Source organism: Budorcas taxicolor, chromosome 3 (assembly GCF_023091745.1).
Source record: "Budorcas taxicolor isolate Tak-1 chromosome 3, Takin1.1, whole genome shotgun sequence".
Taxonomy (NCBI): domain Eukaryota; kingdom Metazoa; phylum Chordata; class Mammalia; order Artiodactyla; family Bovidae; genus Budorcas; species Budorcas taxicolor.
In genome coordinates, this window is record NC_068912.1 from 49,200,454 (window position 1) to 49,223,825 (window position 23,372).

Consider the following 23,372-nt stretch of genomic DNA (forward strand, 5'->3'; position numbering starts at 1 on the left):
GTTCCTGGGGTCACGGGGCTAGGAATGAGAAGAATAAGGAATGGAGTGTCTGCTCCCCCATGGTTAAGAGAGCACTTCCTTAGCATATAGTGAGGGCTCCAGACAACCTTTGACTGTTTTTTCTGGATTCTTCTCCCTGGAAACATGTCCTTTTTAAGTTGCACTTTCTTATTGATGTTTGTCTTCTGTTTATTGACCTGTTCCCTTGGAGCTGCTCAGAAAGGTTGTGGCCTGTGGCCGCTTTTCCTCGAAATGGAACCGGAAATTGGGAGCAATGGGAGCAAGAAGGGAAAGGTGGCGCCATCATGGCTGTGGGTGGCCAGGAGACTGCTCCTGGCCTCGAGGGAACCCGGCCCACCCACGGCGCCCTTTCCTTCGTGGAGCTTTCTCTATTACTGGCAGACCCAGAGGCCTTTCAGCAGACTCAGGTCCTCTGCAATTTCCGTGGGCCCAAATCCTTCTCCTGAGGCCTGTGCCTTTGCCAAAATGGGCAAAGGATCCTGTGGCTGAAGGGATAATTGGAGATGCGTGGGCCGGGCAGATGTCCACATCTGACAAGACCAGCACTTTAAACAGCCTGGAGAGAATTTCAGAGTCAGGCAGGAAGACTTCTGTACCAACATCCCACTGTTCCCTGGCCATAACCTCATTCTGGGTATTACTCAACAGCCCCTCCAATCACACAGAGCCCCATTCTGGAAACCATGTGGAAAGGAAATCTTGATCTCACCCACTGCCTGGAAAGCCTGCTTTCAGCCTCCGGGTCTTGGGGGCAAGGAGGCTGCCATGGTGGCGGGGCTGACGGGCAACCTCTCCCCACCACCCCCTCCTCCACTGAGGGTTTAGCATCCAGACCTGCATCTGGTCTTGCTGTCTTCCAAGAACGCGCACAGGCCTGAGAGGAAATGGTCAGCTTGGAGCAAAATCAGGTGGGTGAAAGCGAAAATGAATCTCCTTTAGGTTCCCCTTGGGCTTCCATTTGTGGTATTACTGAAAGCAGGGTCAAGAGGTTGTCTGGTTCATAACCCGGGACGGATCCGCTTCAGAAGCCTGCTGGGGGCCAGCAGGGAGGCCGAGTGGGGCTGAGTCACACTTGCCAAAAGCGGTAAAGCAGGCAGCCCCCTGCATCTGGAGAGGTGGCCCTCCCCAAGAAGGGTCCTTGTCCCTACTCCAAGCCAGCAGATAACCAACCCCTGAACTTTTGCATGTGTATATTTTAACAGCATTGTTGAGATGTAACCATAGAACAGCATTGTTGAGATTTACCATGTCATCTACCATTTAAGGTATACAACTCAATGACTTTCAGTATATTCACAGGGTTGTGCAGCTATTGCCACACTCTAATTCTGAAAATTTTCATCATCCCCAAAAGCAGTCCCACACACCTTAGCTGTCACCCCCTTAATAACCTTCCCCACCCCCCAGCCAGACCTAGGCAACCACTCATCTTCTTTCTTACTCTTATCTACTCAGTTGATTCTGAATATTTTCTATAGATGGAATCATATAATATGTGTTTTTTTTCTGGCTGGCTTCTTTCACTTTAGCACAATAGTTTTCGGGCTCACCCATGTTGTAGAATGTAAAAGTGCTTCATTTTTTTTGGTGAAAAACATTTCATTGTGTGGGTGTACCATGTTAATTTAGCCATTCATCATGGACATTTGGATTGTTTCTACCTTTAAGCTGTTGTGAATGATATGCAATTAATATTCATGAACAGATTTTTGTGTAGACATGTATTTTCAGTTCTCTTGAGTATACTCCTAGGAGTGGAATTGCTAAATCATATGACAAACTCTGTTTAATGTTTTGAGGAACTACCAGACTGTTTCCCAGTGTGCCATTTCAGCACACCATTTTGCATTCCTTCCAGCAATTTATGAATGTTTGAATTTCTTCACATCCTCAACAAGCATTGTTTATTTTCTTTTGCTGATTATTGCCGTCTTAGTGGGTGTGAAGTCGTATTTCATCATGGTTTTCATTTGCATTTCCTTGATGGCTTGACCTTTTGTTTTTGAGAGTTCAAATCTGTTTTAGAACTTTAAACCTTTCATCTTTCAACCTAGTCTCCTGGTCCTGGCACCCTGAGCCATGACAGCAGCAGCTTCCTGACCACCCTGAAAAACTGGGGGTTCATTCTGGTGTTTGAGATTCCTCACCACTAACACCTTGTCAGTTGCTCTTCATTGAGCTTTACACATCTCTCTTTATAAAAGCTGGGATTCTTCAACAAGTTAATAGCAGGGGGGAAAAGTGAGGAAATACTGTTCTAAATTTAAAAACACGTGAGACATAACAACCAAATGTAATGTGGGCATTGTATCTGTACCAGGATTTAAAAAAAGAATAAAAAGACATTTGGTGAGTATTCTGAGAAAATTGAGTATGGATGAAGTGTCAGATGACAGCAAAGAGTTGTTTCTAATTATGTTCTATGTGATGATTGTGATGTGGTTAGACAAGAAAAAGCTCTAAACATTTCTAAAGAAAATGTTATGACACAATATCTAAAATTTACTTTAAAATATAACAAAAAGGGGAAAAAAAGAAATAGATGAAGCATGGAGAGCACAGTTTGGATGATGAAATATTGAAGCTTACTGTTCTCTCTACTTTTATACATGCTTAAAAATTTTTATAATAATAAAAACAAACACAATGGAAACACCCTAAGATCTGAATATAAACTATAAACTGAAAAACTTGATCAAATATTTGAGTCCCAGATGGAACACTCTTCATCTATATTGTTAGGTCTGCTACCTGAAAAGTAACTGATTTCAATGTACCATTTGTGCTGTATTTTAACTTACAAGCTACAATATTAGCCAGCATTTTAATATTGGTTAAGGCTTTTTTTTTTTTTTTTTTGAGTATGGGGCCTTTTGACTGGCATTTGTGTTGTTTCTCTTACATAGACTCCAGCGATAGTATCTCATCTACAATTTTCGATTCTGGTTTCTTCAAAGGGGAACAAGAAGATATAGGCACTGCAGAGCAATCTACATGCTGAATATCTCTATATATTTATTATCTTTCACCAAATACCAACATTTATTCCATATCCCAAAACTGGCTGCAAATATCTATAGGAATCTAGCTTAGTTTACTCCTTATAAACTAACCAACAGCTCTGTTTTGCACTCTTGGTAATATAGTGGGCTAGGAGATCAGAAAAGCTTCTTCTCTATCTGGAAAAAATTGAATTAACTGATGGATTTCTCATCTTACATTAAGTTCTTTGAGTGGTGGGTACCCGGCTGACAAGTGTGCCGAGTCTGGGGTAGGTCAAAGAGGCACTGCCCATAAATGGGCATGTGGCTAGAACCAGAAGCAGTGCACAGGGGGAGGGAGCTGGCACAGGAGGTGAGGAGGGGGAGCTTTTCCATCAGACAGTGTTAGCGACCACCCTTTCCTCTCTGGAGACTTAATTTGCTCACCTGGTTCCCACAACTTATGCAGAGAATGGGGACAAGTGACTAAAATTCAGGCCCTCTGGACTCAGTCACAGCCTCTTCAAAATTCAGCTCACCCTGGGGTGAGGGTGGGCATAGCTGAATATCTGTTTCTCACTGGCAGGTGGCTTGGTGGCCACATCCTTGTAGAACATGGTGTGCTCTTTGTGGGAGCAAGAGAGAGAATGCCTGTGAATCACTGAACATCAGAGTTGGCAAGGGCTTACTCCAAGCATCCCATTTTACTGACGAGATTATGTTCTAGACAGAGGGTGCGGACCACTGTGCTGACCTTGTTCAACTAATAAAGATATGCTAATCATGGGTTAATTCCAAACTTCTGCCCTCAATTCTCTCAAACTTAGAAGGACACTGTTTCTGGATGATAAAGGAGCAGAGTGCCCATTGAAGAGCTGGCAAAGTGACGACAGCATGTAAACGAGACCCACTGTTGAATGAGAAAGGATCTTCTGTGGCCTTAGGGCACAAAGCTTTTTGCTTTGTAGTTGAGGACACCCAAGCTCAGAGCAGGTAGTGAATGAATTAGCTAAAGAATGAACTGCTGCTGCTGCTGCTGCTGCTGCTGCTACTGCTGCTGCTGCTGCTGCTGCTGCTAAGTCACTTCAGTTGTGTCCGACTCTGTGAGACCCCATAGACGGCAGCCCACCAGGCTCCCCCATCCCTGGGATTCTCTAGGCAAGAATACTGGAGTGGGTTGCCATTTCCTTCTCCAATGCATGAAAGTGAAAAGTGAAAGTGAAGTCGTTCCGTCGTGTCCGACTCTTAGCAACCCCATGGACTGCAGCCCACCAGACTCCTGCATCCATGGGATTTTCCAGGCACGAGTACTGGAGTGGGGTGCCATTGCCAACCAGGAAGAGCAATATCCTCGAAATTCATCATTTAAAGTAGGTACTACCTGGTCTTCTAAGAGCCTCATGTTGGCTGGGTTAATTTTATCTCATGCATCTCGAGGCTTCCCTGGTGGCTCAGTGGTAAAGGATCTGCCTTCAGTGCAGGAGATGCAGGTTCGATCCCTGGGTCAAGAAGATCCCCTGGAGAAGGAAAGGGCAACCCACTCCAGTATTCTTGTCTGGGAAATCCCATGGACAGAGGAGCCTGGTGGCTTATAGCCCATGGGGTTGCAAAAGAGTCATGCATGACTTAGCAACTAAACAGACTATAGACAGCCTTTCTCTGTCTCCAGTGTCTGGCACAGCACATAGTAGATTCTTGATAAATGTCCTTTAACTGATTTATGAAGCTTATTACTTAAGGCAACACAGCATAAGGCACAATATATATTCCATACAGAGATTAAAAGGTAGTCAAGACCGCAGATGGGTGAAGGGATAGGACACACTTCCTGAAGGAGATAGCATTGAGGTGGACCTTGAGAAATGGGAGGAATTTTGAGAAGTGGGTTATTTGGGTAGGAAATGGGAAGAGCATGTTCTCCACAGAGGGAACAGCATGTTAAGGACGCAGAGGGCAGGGTGTCCAGACGTTTGGGAAGTGTCTAGACATCCACCTCCATCCAGTTGGCTGCAGTATGGCACTGTAACAGGGGAGTTGGGCTGATGGGCTTGCCACCAATGGCCCAGAACTCTGTACTTCATCATCCGGAGGCTCTGGAGAGGCTTATCATTTTGAGGGTTGGGAAGGACATACAGGATCCGTCATTGGAAAGAGACCTTGCAAGACAGTTCAGAGACAGGAATTTCCCCACTTCATCCAAATGCGCTGGCTGTACGAAAGGTTAGAAAAACACTGGTGATTGTCTCTTTGGGGAAATACTTTCAGACCATTTAAGCTGTCAGGAAGATAAGCATCCTTATGATGGTTCTGGTGATCCAGGCCCGTTCTGGCTCAGAAAGTACAAAGGCGCACAAAGATTAAATACCCCGGAAGAAAATATTTGCTAAACATCCTCAGATCTTCAGAAAAGTTCAAGAGAAGTTCAAATTTGGGGCTGAAGTTGGAGTCAATGTTGATTTTGTCAGCACCTGTTTGCCCAGAGACTTTAGAAGGAAGGTGGTTTGTATTAGCGCTATTGATGCTGATGGAGGAAACAGCAGTGACCATTGAGTGTCTTCTTTTAGGCTCTATGTACGTCTTCCCTAATCTTTTCGGCAGCTTTGAAAGGTAGATAGCTTTAGAGCTAAGTGGTAGCTGTTGGTTTTGTCTGTTTAGCAAGCTTTTCCATCACCCTCCTATTAGTGGTGGCCACGTGACAGGGGATTGGCCAATCATAATCATTCATCTCCTGGCCACAGTGATTGGACCCAAGGAGTGGGGGACCCAACCTGAACCAACCACAGACCTTTCCTGAGACTGTTACCTTGATGTTGGGAGAGAGAAGCACTTCCTGCTGGGCTGAACTGAGATATGTGGCCACTGCGAAGACGGTGCTGCAGTCTGGTCTCCACCTCTGCCCGGTCCTGCTGCCTTTACTCCCTCACAGGTGTGGGGCCTGAGCACTCATCTCAAACACCTTCTTGCTTTTTAATCTATTTCTCAGCGTGATCTCCCAGGGAATAGACCAAAGGGGAAGAGAAGGAAGAGGATGACAGTGGTTGGGGTGAGAAGCTGATGTCCAACTTCACAGAGGATTTTTCTTCTAGTCCATAGTATAATTAAACATAAAAATACAAGCATTCAGGAAGCCCTCAGAGCCCATCCAAAACCTTTATTCGTGGAAGGCTTAAACTAGCAACCTTTCCATCAGCTGCCAAGAGGGCTAGGATAGTTTGGAGGTGGTTTTGCCTAAAGCCTGAGGAATGACCCAGATGGCCTCTCAAGAATGCTTCTAGCTTTGAGTCTCTGTCAATTGTGTTTTACGTATCTGAGAGCTGTTTTGAATGGATGATTTCAGAGACACTTGTAGTTTGCATGGGTTGAGATTCAGTGCCCTTTGCACTGAGCAGGCATTGGTGATGAGTGCCTTGAAAAAGGGATGGGACTTCACTGGCAGTCCAATAGAAAGGACTCTGCACTCCCAATGCAGGGGGCCTGGGTTCGATCCCTGAATGGGAAACTAGAACCCCATATCCTGTGTGGTGTGGCCAAAATAAAATAAAAAAAGACAAACTGGGGATGATGCAGCCTTTGGCCAGCCTGCTAACTCCAATCAGTCACTGTCACTGCTCCATTGCCGACTTGATCGCTGACCTCAGGTCTATGGTGGGCAAGTCCCAAGCAGGCATTCCAAGATCTAAGACGCTAAGAACCCTCTCCAGAGCAGGGCAGAGACCATCTCAGCAAAGCTATGTGGTCTGGGGCTGGGCTGCCTCACACAAGGGGCCGAAGGGGGTCTGAAATCAGCCTGCACTCTGCTTGCTGAGCTGTGTGCCCAGCAGACGCTGTGCCCACCTGGAGGACACACTGTCTCTTTCCGGCTCACACAGGCACCACACTGACTAGTTCTCCCACCAGGAACACACCTTCCTTCTTTCTAATCATTTTCCCACATGAATTAAAAAAGAGTCTGAGGCCCCAGCATGAATGATCGCCAGGGACGGGGACACACCTATAGCAGGCAGGTTTGTTCACAGTCCACAAGGCAAAAAGATTTAATTTCTTTTCACATTGAATAGGCTGATTACATTTGACACCTAAATTTCTCATTGTCCTCTCATCAACAAAAAGGATTTGGAGCCCTAGAGAAAGAACTTGCCTTTTGTTTCATGCAGGAAGTTCACAGTGTTCCTGTGAACTTAGTTCACAACCAGACAAAAAGATTAGAGCTGGGCGTGTGGAGTTGATTCAAAAGCTTAGAGTGAGACCAAAGAAGAGCAAATATAATTTTCCTTTACTTCTTTTCTTATGGCCACGCCAAAATAGACACATTAATCAACATCTTGAAACCTTTCCTACCTGCACTACCGGTGCCTGAGGCTGAGGTCTTGCCAGAGGCTTGCTGCAGCCCAGGCTTCATGGCATGGCCTCTTGGTCACTCCTAAGGGGCACATGGATAACGTGTAAGGGGCAAGACTGGCCACTTCTGGTAAGTTGCATCCACTGCAATGACACACAGACTGAGGGCCTGGGGCTGGTGAGAGCGTTTAGCACTTTTGTGCCCCCAAACCTTATTCTGAGTAAGATGGGAAAAGCCTCTCTAGAGATACTAGAGAAATGAGAATAGCTCTTGGCCTTGAGCTGTTCTCCGGGTCCATTTGATTGAATAACATTAGTAAACAAATGCATAGAAATAACATCACAGATAAACAAGCTAGCCTGAATGATGGGCCTGGAGTATCACTTGTTTGCTGTAATTTGAGCAACTCTGCCTCTGAGTTTAACATTTGCTCTTACTGAGGAACTTCTCTCTAATGGGAAAGGAACATAGTTACTATACCTTAGCAAGAATGAGTTTGTCATCTGGAACCAAGGGAATAAGAAGAGAGGTCTGGGGGTTGTATGAGGGTTGGAATGATTGTTACCAAATGCAAATTTGTGTACCTGACACACAGTGAGGTCAACAAACCAAACGACTTTTGGAGCAGAGAAAAGTTTATTGCAGGACCATGCAAGGAGATTGGATTGCTCATGCTTAAAAAAAACCCCGAACTCTCAGTGTTTCTGAAAGCATTTTTTAATGGCCAGGTGAGGGAGAGGTGTCCCACGGTATGTGACCCTCTCGAGCACAATATTCTTTTTTATTTTTAAAAGTTAAAAATATGTAGTATTTATCTTTATTGGAGTATAAGTGCTTTACAATGTTCTGTTAGTTTCGATCATGATTTTCTGATTGGCTGAAGGTGATCAATCCTTAGGCCCCAGAAAGTCTGGGGACTATGTGCTCATGATCATCAAGTAGTTAATTTCTTCCATTTGGTGGTGGTTTTTAGCATCTGAAAAACTCAGGAAACATGCATCAAACACTATTTTCTGGATACTTCAGAGAGGAGCTACAGAAGACATGAAGATGGATCTGCCCCAGGAAGGCCCCATAGGGTCCTGCTGGGTCACACAATGATGGAGGAAGCGGAAGTGGAGCAGGGAGAGTGCCTGCTGTGTAAGTTTGGCCCCCTCCTGTGAGCTCGCCTGTTCCATGAACTTGTTCTGGGTTAGGCTATGTCCAGACTTAGCCTCTGTTTTGCAGCAGGGAGTTAGGAGAGGTGGAATTCCTTGTTTCTGCACAACAGGGGTGCCTCCGACTTGTAGACATAAACAACAAATGCCACAGCCTGAGTCAGACTTGGGCTGTGGGACCCCACCAGGATCAGGGAACGGCCAGACTGAGAAGAGACTGAGCCTGTCTGAGCAAATCTATTTTGAATTCCAAAGTTAGCCGGAAGCATCTAAGAAAATAAATGCAGCAGAAATAACTGTCAGCAGAACACAGCTGCTCTGTTTGTTCTGTGGGACTAGAAAGCCCTCCTTGCACAGACAGAACAGCACCCAGTATGATTCGGAGAAAAGAAGCAACAAAATATCCAGAGTGTTTATAACTTTGAATTACCTGAGTTCCTTGTGTTCCAAAATGTTTTTCTGCACAAAAAATCTTAAATCACATGGCAGTCCCCTCATCGATTTACCCGCCATCCACCCATCATGCACTTACCCACCCATCTGTCTACCTATCCATTCACCTGCCCACCATCCATTCACTCATCCCTCCATCCATCCATCCCTCCATCCACCAAATGATACTTGATACCTGTTACGTGTGTCAGTCCAAGGACAGTCAGCCACATACACATCTACTCACGGGGTGGGCAGAAAGTAGATAGCTCTTTTCTTTGGTAAAGGAAATAGCTGGCAGATATACTAAGGCCCAGTAAGATGCAGTATATTGTTGTTTAGTCACCATGTTGTGTCCGACTCTTTGAGGCTCCATTGACTGCAGCCTGCCAGACTTCTCTGTCCATGGGAGTTTTCAGGCAAGGATACTGGAGTGGGTTGCCATTTCCTACTCCAGAGGATCTTTCCAACCCAGGGACCAAACCGGCATCTCCTGCAGTGAAGGCAGATCCTTTACCACTGAGCCACCAGGGAAGCCCCAAGATGCAGTATAGCATAGACATAAATAGCATAGGCGCTAGAGTTAGCTGTGTTTTAATCATGATTCTGTCACTTTCTAGCTACGTAGGAAAGTTATCTAACCTCTCGTTCAAGTGCCTCAATTCCACTTCTATAGAGTGAAAAATAATAGTTCCTACCCTACAGGACTATTGTAAGGATAAGATGAGACCATGAATGTAAAACGCTTATCACAGTGCCTGACACATATAATGTGCTCCATGCAACTTAACCAGTGATATTCAAAGTAGGAATGTGAACAGAACCACAGTAAATTCTGCAGCGTCTAAAGAGGTAGTGAGAAAGAGGAATTTCCCAAAGTGCAGAAAAATGTAGCAAAGGCCACAACTCTGGGGACACTTTACAATGCCCCCGCCTCTGGTCATGGAGACAGGAAGCTGATGGTAGGGTAGGGGGGAGTTAAAACCTGGGGCTTTTTTTCCCCAATACATTTGTCTTCATGGAAGAGACGACTCAAGCCAACAGTTCTGTCAAAAAGCATTCTGGTGGGGAAAGCCAGGGAATAGAGAATGTTCCCAGAAGATTAGAGGAAAAGATCAGAAGACCTAGGAGGCAGAAACCTTGCAGGATCCTGAAAAGGGCAAACTGACAGCCAGGGGAGCCTGCAGAGACTTTCGGAGACGAGGCACATCAGAGGCCGAGAGCCTGCGGGGCCCTGGCTCTTCTCCATTAAATATTCCCCAAGGCAGCGGTGATAAAGAGGAGGAGTCAGAGGAGGGACAAAGCCCGGGATCAGACTGAGGGTTTCTACAGCCGTGACCACAGTGACTTCTATAATCCCACCTGAAGGTCTGGAGAAGGGAGAGACTCTGGTTTAGTATCACACATCTGGTGATACAGAGAAGCCAGACACTCTCTCTGGTGGAGAAGAAAGGTAAACACCCTAAAGAAATCCCACCTGGTCTCTGGAAAATGGGAGTTAGGGTCGGGAGAGGGGAGGATGCTATGATGAGTAGGAAAAGACTCTCTCTGATCCTTCGACCTGCAATTCAACTTCTCTGGGACTCTTTTTGTATATCTTGAAGATAAAGGGTAGGTGTCTGGACACCCCCTGCTGATGGCAATGAGGCCCACCATCTGGCTGCCTCCATGTCAGAGGGACAGGATCAAGGCAGAGCCCGAGGAAGACTGGAGACCCAGGGCAAAGGAAAGAGGATTACTGGATAATTCCGCCTGCTAGTGGTGGATCTGCTCTGGGAGAAAGCCAGGCTACCAGGGAGTTCAGTTCAGTTAGGTTGCTCAGTCGTGTCTGACTCTTTATAACCCCATGGACAGTAGCACGCCAGGCCTCCCTGTCCATCACCAACTCCGGGAGTTTACGCCAGGATTATTTTTCCTGAATTATCAAAGGAGTAAGAGAGTTCCACAAAAACATCTATTTCTGCTTTATTGACTAAGCCAAAGCCTTTGACTGTGTTCAGTTCAGTTCAGTTCAGTCACTCAGTTGTGTCCGACTCTTTGCAACCCCATGAATCGTAGCACGCTAGGCCTCCTTGTCCATCACCAATTCCCGGAGTTCACTCAAACTCACGTGCATCGAGTCGGTGATGCCATCCAGCCATCTCATCCTCTGTCGTCCCCTTCTCCTCCTGCCTCCAATCCCTCCCAGCATCAGAGTCTTTTCCAGTGAGTCAACTCTTCGCGTGAGGTGGCCAAAGTACTGGAGCTTCAGCTTTAGCATCATTTGACTGTGTGGCACCACAAACTGTGGAAAATTCTTGAAGAGATGGGAATACCAGACCACCTGACCTGCCTCTTGAGAAATCTGTATGCAGGTCAGGAAACAACAGTTAGAACTGGACATGGAACTACAGACTGGTTCCAAATCGGGAAAGGAGTACGTCAAGGCTGTATATTGTCATCCTACTTATTTAACTTATATGCAGAATACATCATGAGAAACGCTGGACTGGATGAAGCACAAGCTGGATCAAGATTGCTGGGAGAAATATCAATAACCTCAGATATGCAGATGACACCACCCTTATGGCTACCAGGGAAGGTGATGGTTATCTCCAGGCTTACACAGCATAGAGTGCACTGCTTTGAGGGCAGACAATCTCGAGATTCCATCAGGGCTGCCCCAAGGATTCTGGGACAAACTGTTTGAGTTTGTCCAGTATAAGTCTTGCGCAAGACACACAAAGAATCCCACCTTATCCTTTGAGACTCACCAGGGTTGACTCAAATACCCAATCAAAGACCCTGGAAAGTACAAATCAACCCCAAGATATCTGCAGATTCTAAGAAGGCTTATTCATGGTCAGCCTCGAATTGGGTCCATGTCTGACTCTGCTCCCTGTTCTGGAGCTGCTGTTCTGGTTTTGCATCACAGTGACCTTTGTATAACTCATTCCCTTCCCTTGGTTTCCACTGAAAAAGCCGGTTCCTCCAGCTTGTGTGAACACTTGTGATATAGACTCTTCTGAAGGCACAAGGAAGCTGTGGAGGTGGTTACTTTGGAGCAGAGTGACTGACTGAAGATTCTGAAGTAGATTTCCTTGTTTGCAGGGGTTCATTGGCCTCTCAGCAATTAGGCTGGTCATCTTTCTTCTCTCTCCACTCCCCTCTGGTAAAGACCAAGACACTGATGTAAAAGGTGCATTGGAATAGTTTGATCAAACGTATTGCATTGTGGCTTGGCAAAAGCAATATTTCTACATCATAACCATGCTGTGATTTTTAAATATATGCTTTAAACTATTAACCCCTTAATCAATATTTATAAATTAACACACATTCTATGTGATCTGGTACTTCCCTGGTAACTCAGATGGCAAAGCATTCGCCTGCCAATGCAGGAGAGGCAGGAGACATGGGTCTGACCCCTGGGTCAGGAAGGTACCCTGGAGTAGGAAATGGCAACCCACTGAAGCATTATTGCCTGGACAATCCCATGGACAGCAGAGCCTGGCAGGCTGCAGTCCACAGGGTCACGAAGAGTCGGATACAACTAAGTGATCAACACTAACACTGCCTAAATAATCAGTGATTTTAAGTATGTATATGTAATTAAAACAACACATTAACTATTATACACAGATGTGTCTGTTTCATTTATATCCTGACACATTTTTATATTCACAGCAACAAAACCTTAAATGCTCACTGGGTAAACGGAGATGCTCTAATATTCAGAGTTACCTCGTCCTTGTTACTTACGCAGTGTTTTGTGTCCACTGCTTCATTCTCCTGGAAGTGGCAGCTATATCTCAATACACACTGTCCTGCACAGCGCAACAGTCTGTCCTCAGTCAAAGGTTGTTGAGCTGTTGCTGTTATTTTAGAGATAAGAAATGGCAACTCCAAAGGGTTAGGAGAAGGAGCCAAAGCACACAGCTGTTAATGAACAGAGGTGGCTGATTCTAGAATAGTTTCCAGCATCCCAGCCAGGGCACAAGCCACTCTACCCGGCAAGGAATCATTCCTCCTACGCCTTTTGGAACAGAGCCCCATAGTGAGGCACAGGTTCTGCAGAGCCTTGGATTGGAAGCCACGGAGCTGGAGATATCTGGAGATGTGTTTTTCTTGGATATGACCATTGCCCAGGCCACACGTAATTCTGGCCTTTGGATAATTTGTTATCAATTGTGATAGCTGGGAACCAGAATTGGCAACATTTGGTTATTTGGTTTAGAAAGTCGCCTTTTTTTTCATTTCAGACATTATCTGTTTTATTTTCACATTCTTTTCAACACATGATAGTAACACTCTCTGTGGCCAGCAATGTGCTTGTGTGGCGAGCACATCCCTGGAACTCACTTTTCAGAGCGGACAAGCTCAGTGGAAAATTTGCAGATGTATGGGAATGTACGGAATGCGAGGAAAAGGGCTTTGACACAACAGGAATTGCAGCAAGGTTGCTCATGCTGCAAGCTGGTATGGTTTGATTGCCAACAGTAAATTTAATTATGGAATAAAGAAGACTTTTTTAATCATTTTTTTGAGATTTTGGAAATACATTCTCACAAGTTGAAAAAATGTAGTCTCCAAATATAGTTTTAAAAACAACACTTTAGACACTTCTGGTGATCCAGTGGTAAAGAATCCACCTTGCAATGCCAGGGACATGGTTCGAATCCTGGTCGGGAACTAAGATCCCTCGTGCCTTGGAACAACTACTAAGCTGGTGCACCACAACTAGAGAGTCAACACGCCACATCAAAACGTCATACATGATGCAAGGAAGATCCTGCATGCCTCAACTAAGACAACACAGCCGAATTAGTTCATTAATTTAAGAAAGAAAAACACTTTAAAGGAATGCCACCATTCTCCTAAATAGGAAGTGTGTGTGTGTGTGTGCACGTGTGTGCGCTCGTGCATGTGGCTATGAACATGCACATGTTTAAATCTCCCTGACTTCTGGAGAAGGGGACAGGTCAAGCTTTCACAGGCAGAACCGTCTCTGGGTGGAATCATGCTGTTGCCATAGGCTGTTCCCTATCTTGCTTCCTTCCCCCGAGTCAGTGGATCAAAAAGTCCTTGTTGACGTCGCACCTCTCCCCCTTTTTCTTCCATCCCTCTCTAGGCCCTGGCTGGCTCTCTTGTCCCCCATGAAACACTCTCCTAGGGAGGCAGCTGGGGATGGCACACCTCAAAGATCCCAGACCATGAGGGTGAGAGAGACCTCAGGGAATCCTCTGAGGCAAGGCCTTCATTGTATTCATGGAAAAAGGCTTAAGGAACAAAGACCTGAACTGTCAGTGGGCACATGAGGGTGGACTCTGATAATGATGTTTGGGGGTTCCTTAGTGCTTCCCCAGAACCCAGGAGAGCTGGATTCGGATGGAGGGGATCATCCTTGAGATACCAGCACCAGTTTATTCTTGGCCCTGTCTCTCTCCTCCCACACTCCTGCCCCCAAATCCATGTCTTTGAATAGGCCTTGAGGGTCATACCTCTGAATACAACTGTAGGAAGGGTCTGCAGGAAGACCCTTCCAGATTCAGACTGCTGGCAGAGCAGGAGAGCGAATACTTCCTCTTGAGAGGGTTGTTGTTTAGTCACTAAGCCATGTCCGACTTTCTTCTGTCCCCATGGACTGTAGCCCACCAGGCTCCTCTATCTATGGGATTTCCCAACAAGACTACTGCAGTGGGTTGCCATCTCCTTCTCCAGGGGATATTCCCGACCCCGGATCAAACCTGAGTCTCCTGCGTTGGCAGGCAAATTCTTTACGACTGAGCCATCAGGGAAGCCCTCTTGAGAGGATTACTCAGGCTTAAACCGTCCTTGTCAAGAACAAACATTTACTGTGAGCGCTTTATTTGTCTATTCTGACTGTGCTGGGTCTTGGATTTGACATGCAGGCTTTCTGTAGTTGGGCTTAGTTGCCCCGCAGCATGTGGGATTTTATTTCTCCATCCAGAAATCAAACCCTTGTCCCCTGCCTTGGAAGGTTGATTCTTAACCACTGGACCATTAGGGAAGTCACACCGTGAGCCTTTAATTGGCAGCCTCTAAGTTATGACAAATTTACTGTTTCAGAAAAATGAAGAACCAAAAAGGAAGTTGTTAATTCTCAATTTGATTTATAAAATTTGTTGGCATAAGTGTCATTCCTTTCTTCCCTGACTTATACACACATATAATTCACCACCGTCACCCTACAAAGGAGTCTCATCATTCCAAGGAGAGTCCAGGTCTGTAAAGGCCCCTCGAGATGAGACCTTGCTTACCTCTCTGGCCTCATGCTGGACCTCTGGCCCTTTCTCTGCATCCAGCCATCTTGTCTTCTTCCTGGGGGATGCTTTTTCTGCTTCCCCACTTCCAGTCTGGACCCCCGACCCCACCCCAGGTATCCAATGTCTTAGCAACTTTGCAATCTTTGTAGAATTTATACAATTATAGTTAAGCAAGTACTTGAGTAACTAGCTGGTTATTGACTCCACAGTCCTGAATGCCGGCTCCCAGAGGGCAGGGACGTCTCTGTCTTACCCCTCAAAACCTTAGGACTGTGCTTTGGTATATAGTGGGTATGAAACATTTGTTTGAATGAGTTGTAGGGGTGGGAGGTTGGAAATGTCTAGACAGCCACACCGAAAATGTGATGAGTTTGGCCCAGCTGATTAGCTCTGGGAGCCGGAGAGATGCAGCCTGGGTGGGAGGGGCAGGCAAGCAGGGGCCAGGGAGAGGGAGGCTCAGCCTCGGGCATCTCACAGAAAGGCCTGCACTGCCCTATTGATCCGGCTCCTCCAGTGTTGAGCAGAGATAGCACCCAGGGATGTGATTTCTGGTTCCTTGTTTTTCTGAGCGAAACAGAACTAGAAGGAAAAACAACACAACCTTAATGTGTTCCTTGAAGGCCTGGGGATTACAAGGAACAGGGCAAGTTGGTGTGACCAAATTCCTTCACACTGCAACCCCAGAGGGCCCTGGTGCTCCATGCACTTTAGGTGTTTGTGGCTCCTGTTGACTGTGGACTCTGGAGTCAGAAAGACTCAGGTTCAAATCTTCCTGTTTCTATGTGCTGGCTGTGTGAACTCAGGCAAGTGACATAACCTCTTCTCCAGCTTCACCATGTTTTTTGGCAAAATGGACATGATTCCTGGATTACTATTGTAAATAATAAATCATAGATGAGGCATATGACATAGAGGAGATACTGTAAATAAAGAATAGCTAAGATTGTGATGGCCTGTTTACTCTATTAGCTCCTGGAGGAATGTGGGTATTTATTTCTGTGAACTTTGACCCTTCTGTTACTGGGAGTTAAATAATAACTCATTGTGTGACGGGTGTTTATATATCTGTTGTGTGTGTGCTCAGTAACTCAGTCGTGTCTGAGTCTTTGTGACCCCATGAAATATAACCTGCCAGACCCCTCTGTCCGTGGGATTATCCAGGCAAGAATATTAATTAGAAAGGTTTGCCATTTCCTCCTCCAGGGGATCTTCCCTACCCAAGGATCAAACCTGTGTCTCCTACGTCTCCTGCATTGGTTGGCAGATTCTTCACCATTGAGCCACCTGGGAAGCCCTTATCTAGCTGTTAGAAAGTTTGTTTTTCGAATAATAAGAAAGTTGCTTTTTCTCTAACTAACTCTTTGGCCCCATTAAATCCAAGTGTAGCACTGACTCTGAGGCTCTGTGTTTGGGGTTATCTCCAGCAATCAGGACTCTCTTGGCTTGGTGAGAAGAGAGCTCCCCGTTCTGCTGTTCCGGAAAAGCTGTGCTCAGGTGTGGAGCCCCATCGCCAGGTAACGTGAGGAAGAACACATCCGGAAGCCCACACATTCTTGAACGATGAGCTGAGCTCTTTGTCTGCTCCTTATAAGGAGCGAGTTATCATCAGTCCCACAGAAAGGTCACTGCTATTTCTTTCTTTCTGTCTGTCTCCTCAAGCGGCTGAAATAAGCTTTGTTTTTTCTGTTTTCCTCAGAGGGGTGGGGTGGTGATTAAACAGGGTAAATATGCCAGTGCTTCAGCTATCCAACTATGGGATGTTGATAGGCCCTGTAGTCGGCTTTTTTTTTTTTTTTCTGATCCTAAGTGTTAGGTAAAAGACGACCAGAACACCAAAAGAGAGTCTAACGGGCTTGAAGGGCGGAGCGCCTCGGCGCCGGGTTCCCGAACCCGAAACGAGGCAGGTCGAGGAAGTCCAGGCCCAGACCGTGCTGGGGAGTGGTTTATATGCATTCGTTGTGAGGGATGGTCTGGCGAGATCGCTGAAAAAGGTAAGGTTAGTAGATGGGGCTTCGGGTAGGTTGTTAGGTCGAGGTGTCGCGGGCTGATAGGTCCTTTACGCGGCTGGGGTGGGGGTTGCTTTAGCTGGCGAAGTGTGCTGCCATTGGTCCCTGGGATCTGGGAGGATCCTTCTGTTAGGGGCTGTTCCTCCTGCGGGAGAGAGGCAGCCCATCATGGCCTCCGGGGTCCTCCGTACACCAAGGACTCTAGGAAGACGGATATTGGAAGCCTCCCCTTCCCCTAAAGAAGAGTGAGACGGGAGATTGTTTTGCAGCCAGGGGGCAGATACAGAAGATTTTTACCCTCCCACAGCTGCTTGTTCCTTTCCTCCCTCTTCGGTAGCCCTCTGCACTGATGATGAAGAGGCTGCTGGGAAGTGCAGGGGACCCAGGAAGTGCCAGGTGGTACTTTTCCTCTCAAAGGGACCAGCTCTTCACACCTCACAGAAGCAAGGATGTGAGGCCCCCACTCCAGAATCACCGGAGTTTGCGCCTCCCCTCCTCCCTGAAGCCCCCATCCTGCTGACCCCTCTTCAGTCTTTAGGCTACCCACCACACCTCCTCATGCCCAAGTCTGACACTCACCTGCCAGTCTTTTTAATGGATTGGGGTGCTTTCCTAGTCACGTTGGTCTCAGCTCCTCACCAAGCCTGCAGGTTCCTCACAGGCAAGTGTGTGTCTTCCCCTTCTTCTGTGGGCCTGCCTTAGTGCCAGGTGTTAAGTGGCTGCTCAGTGAAAGATGGTTGATGGCTTGAGGGAAAGTGAATTAGGTGCCGTGAAAGAAAGCCTGGATGCTCATCTTCCTATGCTTTGCTGAGAAGGACCCCGGCGTGGTTGAGAACTGGCAGCTATCTGAAGGCATCTAGGTCTCCACCTGACGCTTCTCCTAGCTGCCCCTGGAGCTCGCCAGGCCCAGCAGTTGCGCTCTCCCTTCCCCTTGCAGGTGTCCACTGGTAAAGTCTAATTCCCGGCTGCTCCTCCAGGCCCGTGTGACTGATCCCCAAAGGGTCCCAGCCTTGTGCACAGACACTAGTGTAAAGGGGGCAGAGCCACCGTCCTCCCCAGGAGCCTCCTGTGTAAATCAGGAGTGAAAACACACACCAGACAGTATCTCCATGGGCTCCCGCCTTCAACATCCGCCTTTCTTCCAGCCCTGAGGGATGTTTGTAAACCTTTTATCATCGTATCCAATTTCCTGCTGTTCCTTTCCACAGCCTGAGAACATGGACCAACTTCTCAATGTTCTCTTTGTGGTTCTCTGACATCCTTCATGGACCTCCTTGTGTTTTTTTTTAATGGATTTTATCCTTAATCATCATAGGAGCAAATCAGAGTAACAAGCATAGGAGGTTACAATGTTCCCTAAATTGTTACTTTTTTTGTTCAATCAATTAAATGAACTTTATAATCTGAGCAGATATAAGATATTGACATACACACACACACTAACAAGCTTACAATGTAAGCTGAAGTAAGGGTCAGAACAAAAATACAAAAATAGGATATATAAGGGCAAAAAGATTATTTTTTGTTGGAAAAATTCAGACTCAAATCATTACTTTTAACTTCTGCTTAAGGATGGTTAAATTTGGTGCAACTTGTCTGAACAGGAAGTTGGCAATACTGCCTTTAAAAGATCACATACCACCAAATGTAAAAATAAACTCAAAATGGATTAAAGACTTAGATATAAGACATGAAATCATGAAACTGAAAGGTTGTTGTTGAATTACGACGCTGGGATTCTTGGCCCCCGGAGGAGAAGAATTCAATCCGGGGCCACAGACGAGGCTTGATCGCTCAGAGCTTTTGTGTAACAAAGTTTTATCAAAGTATAAAGGATATAGAGAAAGCTTCTGACATAGGCATCAGAAGGGGGCAGAAAGAGTACCCGCTGCTAGTCTTCAGCTGGATGTTTAGTCACCAGCAGTCTGTTAATACAAGAAAGGAGTGTCTCAACACTTAGAATGGCACCAGGCCCCTCACCCATAAGATGTATTTTGGGATAATCTTGGCTCCAAATGGTTCATCTTGGGCCATAAAATGATTAACTTGAATCTTGAAGAAGGGCAGAGCACCATACAAATAGTTTCATTTACATAGATTAGAGGAACAATATAGGAGTATAACATACTGGCTTATCAAGTAGGTTTGAGCCAAAAGGCGGAACCAAATTGAAGACAGAGTTTGGGGTAAATGCATAGTACATTAGCATAGCCTAAGATAAACATTTCCATAAGAAAAAGGCATTTGTTAACTTCAGGTGAAACCAGGTATCATTATGACAACACAGAATTTTAAGAGAAACCTCCTTTTAAATTTGTATAGAGAAGGAAAATATCGCTAGTTTGTTTCCTCCTGCCGATTAAGAGAGATAAAATGTCTGACACTTGCAGGCTATTTCCTCCATTTGGAGACCCCTGGCCTTCCTGCCTGTTACCCTCTCAAAACTCCTGTAAGAGAATATAGGCAGTAAGCTCTTTGACCTTGGTCTTAGTAATAATTTTTGGGATGTGTATTACCAAGCAAGGGAAACTAAAAGCAAAAATAAACAAATGGGACTAGATCAAACTAAAAAGCATTTGCACAGCAAACGAAACTATCAACAAAATAGATAGGCAGCCTACTGAATGGGAGAATATATTTGAGCAAATAATATATCTGATAAGGGACTAATATTCAAAATATAAAAAAAACCTCATGCAACTCAACATCAAAAATCCAAACAATCCAATTGAAAAATGGTCAGAGGACCTGAAAAGACATCTTTTCAAAAAAGACATGAAGATGCCAACAGACACATGGAAAGATTCTCAATATTGTTCATCATCAGGGAAATGCAATTTAAAACCACAATGAAATATCACCTCACACTTGTTAGAACAGGGGGCTTCCCTGGTGGCTCAGAGGTTAAAGCGTCTGCCTGCAATGCAGGAGACCTGGGTTTGATCCCTGGGTCGAGAAGATCCCCTGGAGAAGGAAATGGCAACCCACTACAGTATTCTTGCCTAGAGAATCCCATGGACGGAGGAGCCTGGTGGGCTACAGTCCATGGTATCGCAAAGAGTCGGACACGACTGAGCGACTTCACTTTCACTTTCTTGTTAGAATGTCTATTATCAAAAAGACAAGCAATAACAAGTGTGGACAAGAATGTGAAGAAAGGGGAACCTCATTCACTTTTGGTGGGAATGTAGGCTGTGCAGCCCACTATGGAAAATAGTATGGAGGTACCTCAAAAAAAGGTGTGGCTTCACTTCCCACTTCCTGCCTCCTTTAGGCTGAGCCCACCCTGGCTCCAGAAGGACACTGCCTTCCTGAATGCGCGCTGCTATCAGGAGGCCCAGTGCTGCTTCCAGGGCAAATACGTGTGAACCACGGACGTACACGTGCCCCAGCCCATTCCTGCAAAGCCCTCATCTCTGTCTCTTGTGGCCGCTCTTCCCAGTGCACCCCTTCCAAGTCTTTCCCCACCTGCCATACAGCTCACAAGGGCATGAACTCCTGTATCCTTTCTCCACCTGTGGTCAGATCTGTGGCTTCGCAAGCTGTGAACTGACAAATTGCTGGGGGGACTCTCTTTCCCACCATTGTTTCACTGGGGAAACCACTAACTGGTGCAGGGAGGGGAGAGGGCGCAGCAGCTCTGAGGCTCCTCAGCGCCCCCTCCAGCAGCTGTGACCCTTGGCTAGCTGTTTAAGAAGAAAGTGCAAATGGACTGCAAGGGCACTGCTGGCATGGCCATCAAAAGAGGTGGATGGAATCCTGGACCTGCCTATGCTGCAGGCAACACACCCAGCCTGAGGATGGCCGTGAAGGTTTTAGGAGCTGATACGGGAAAGCACATTGTAAATTGTTAAGCTCTAAGTAAATGCCAGGTGTTGTTACCCAGAAAGGGACATGAGTCAAAGAATAAGACCAGAAAAACTGTGTGATTCTTGTCTGCTTTACTCACGGCTGCCTCCCCAGCACCGAGAATGGTGCCTGACACATGGCTGGTGCTCAGTAAAAGTTTTTAAATGAATGAGCAAACGAAGGCACTATCTATGCGGTCTTGGTGGTTTCTCCATTCTCTCTTTTGACCTGTGGCACTTCAGACTTATCCCCCAAGAAAGCAGATGCTGTGGAAAAGTGGGAAAAGGTACTGGAAGAGGATGGTTTGTTTCTTGCTGTGTGAATTTGGGCCAGTTCTTCATCACTCTGGGCCTCAGCTTCCACATCTAGCAAATGGAAATGATAATATGACCCACAGTCTTCATCCCAGGGGTAGTGATAATAGCAAATGAGAGCACTTAGGTTTAAAGGCTTTCCTGGGGCTTCCCTGGTGGCTCAGTGGTAAAGAATCTGCCTGCCAATGCAGGAGACATGGGATGGATCCCTGGTCTGGGAAGATCCCACATGCTTTGGAGCAGCTAAGCCTGTGTGCCACGACTACTGAACCCCATGAGCCTAGAGCCTGTGCTGTGTAACAAGAGAAGCCACCGCAATGAGAAGCCCTCACAAAGCAACGAAGAGTAAGCCCCTGCTCACCACAAGTAGAGAAAAGCCTGAGCAGCAGCGGAGACCCAGCATAACCAAAAATAAAAATAAAAACAATGTTAAAAGTCTGTCCTATGGTGCTTTTTAAGGATACCTTGTTGTTTTAAGAACACCTTTTAAAGTTATCCTGTACTGTTGGATTACAGCAGCCCAAAAAGGGACCCTTAAAAGACCCCTGTAGACCCTCAGCTAGGTTCCACTAACTAGTCAGTCTCAAAGGTGAAAAAAAAAGACTTTTATTTATTGGAAGTTGCCTGTACTAAAATGAGTGGAGTCGCGCGCGCGTGTGTGTGTGTGTGTGTGTGTGTGTGGAAATTTGTCTGGTTAGAAATTGAATTCCTGGTCTGTGGCCAACCTTCCCTAATGATCCATATAAGGAAAGGGAAATACTCCCACACAGAATCAGTTTACAAAGTCTTGAGAAATCAATAACTCTCGAGGTTTATCTAACAAACACGCCCGCTCCTGACTCAGCCTGCTCTAGTCAGGAGCCTTTCGGGAACGCAGCAAGCTTCCTAAACAGACATGAGAGCTCTTTTTTCATCGCTGAAACACGTCTTCTGAGAAGCAGTGCTGAGCCCCAGCGCACAGACCAGCTTGGACACACTCCATCCACAGGGCCCAAGGCTGCTTGCAGAGATGGCCACACTCTTATGCATATCAGATTTCCCGCCTCCTCTCCTCCCACCTTTGCCCCTACTTGCTGGCTGGGCCTGAAGTCTCTTTGAGGAAAACACAGTTCATCACTGATGGTTGGAGAGAGAGCCCACGTGAACATACATACCCCAGAACACGGCTTACATTCCCACCAGGCTATCACCTGTCAGAATCTGAAGAAGAGCAAGGGACCCAGAAAGGGAAACTTAGGGACAAGGACAAGTTTGACCTACTTTAGAATTTGGTCAAGCATCAGCTCTGGACCACAATAAATGAGGCACATTTTTGCCTGTGTCCATCTCACCCATCTACACAGAACACCTTCCATCATTGTCTGCTTCTTGACCTCAGAGAGACTCAAAGAAGGTCCATGATCCCATAGAGTGTACCAGGTTCCTCCATCCATGGGATTTTTCCAGGCAAGAGTACTGGAGCGGATTGCCATTCCCTTCTCCAGGGGATCTTCCCAACCCAGGGATCGAACCCGGGTCTCCTGCATTGTAGGCAGACGCTTTACCATCTGAGCCACCTGGGAGGTCACCATCAAGAAGACACATGCCCTCATTTTTAGCCTTTTGTCCACGAGGCCCAGGACATAGGTTCATGGTTTGCTGTGCTGAACGGGGACGTGAACTATGTAGGCGCGTGGAACTTCGGAGAAACCACTTGACCTCTCCAAGCCTCAGTCTCCTCATCTGTAAAGTGAGGTGGTTAAACTGGAAAATTTCCAAGTTCTTTTCTAGTTCTGAAAGACTGCTCCACTCCCCAGGTCAACTGGTCCCATTTGGATTCGGGAGAGCATCGGTGATTCTGTATGTTGCCCTCCCAAGAGAAGAGGCACAGGGCACACCCGATGTAGTCCTTTGAACCTCTACAATCGATTATGCATGGGTTCTCGAGAGCATCAGAGCTATCTGCGTTCCTGGTCTTTGAAGCTTTCTAGCTGCGTGTGACCTTGGGAAACCTTTGTACTCAGCTTC

At 46.3% G+C, this 23,372-nt stretch overlaps 1 non-coding gene across 1 annotated transcript; it reads right to left on the bottom strand.

Annotated features, from left to right (window-relative positions):
* Positions 1-22,855: 22,855 nt before the first annotated feature.
* TRNAC-ACA (transfer RNA cysteine (anticodon ACA)) lies at positions 22,856-22,927 on the bottom strand. The gene has a single exon. It is a non-coding gene; the product is annotated as a tRNA-Cys (tRNA).
* Between the last annotated feature and the right edge of the window lie 445 nt (positions 22,928-23,372).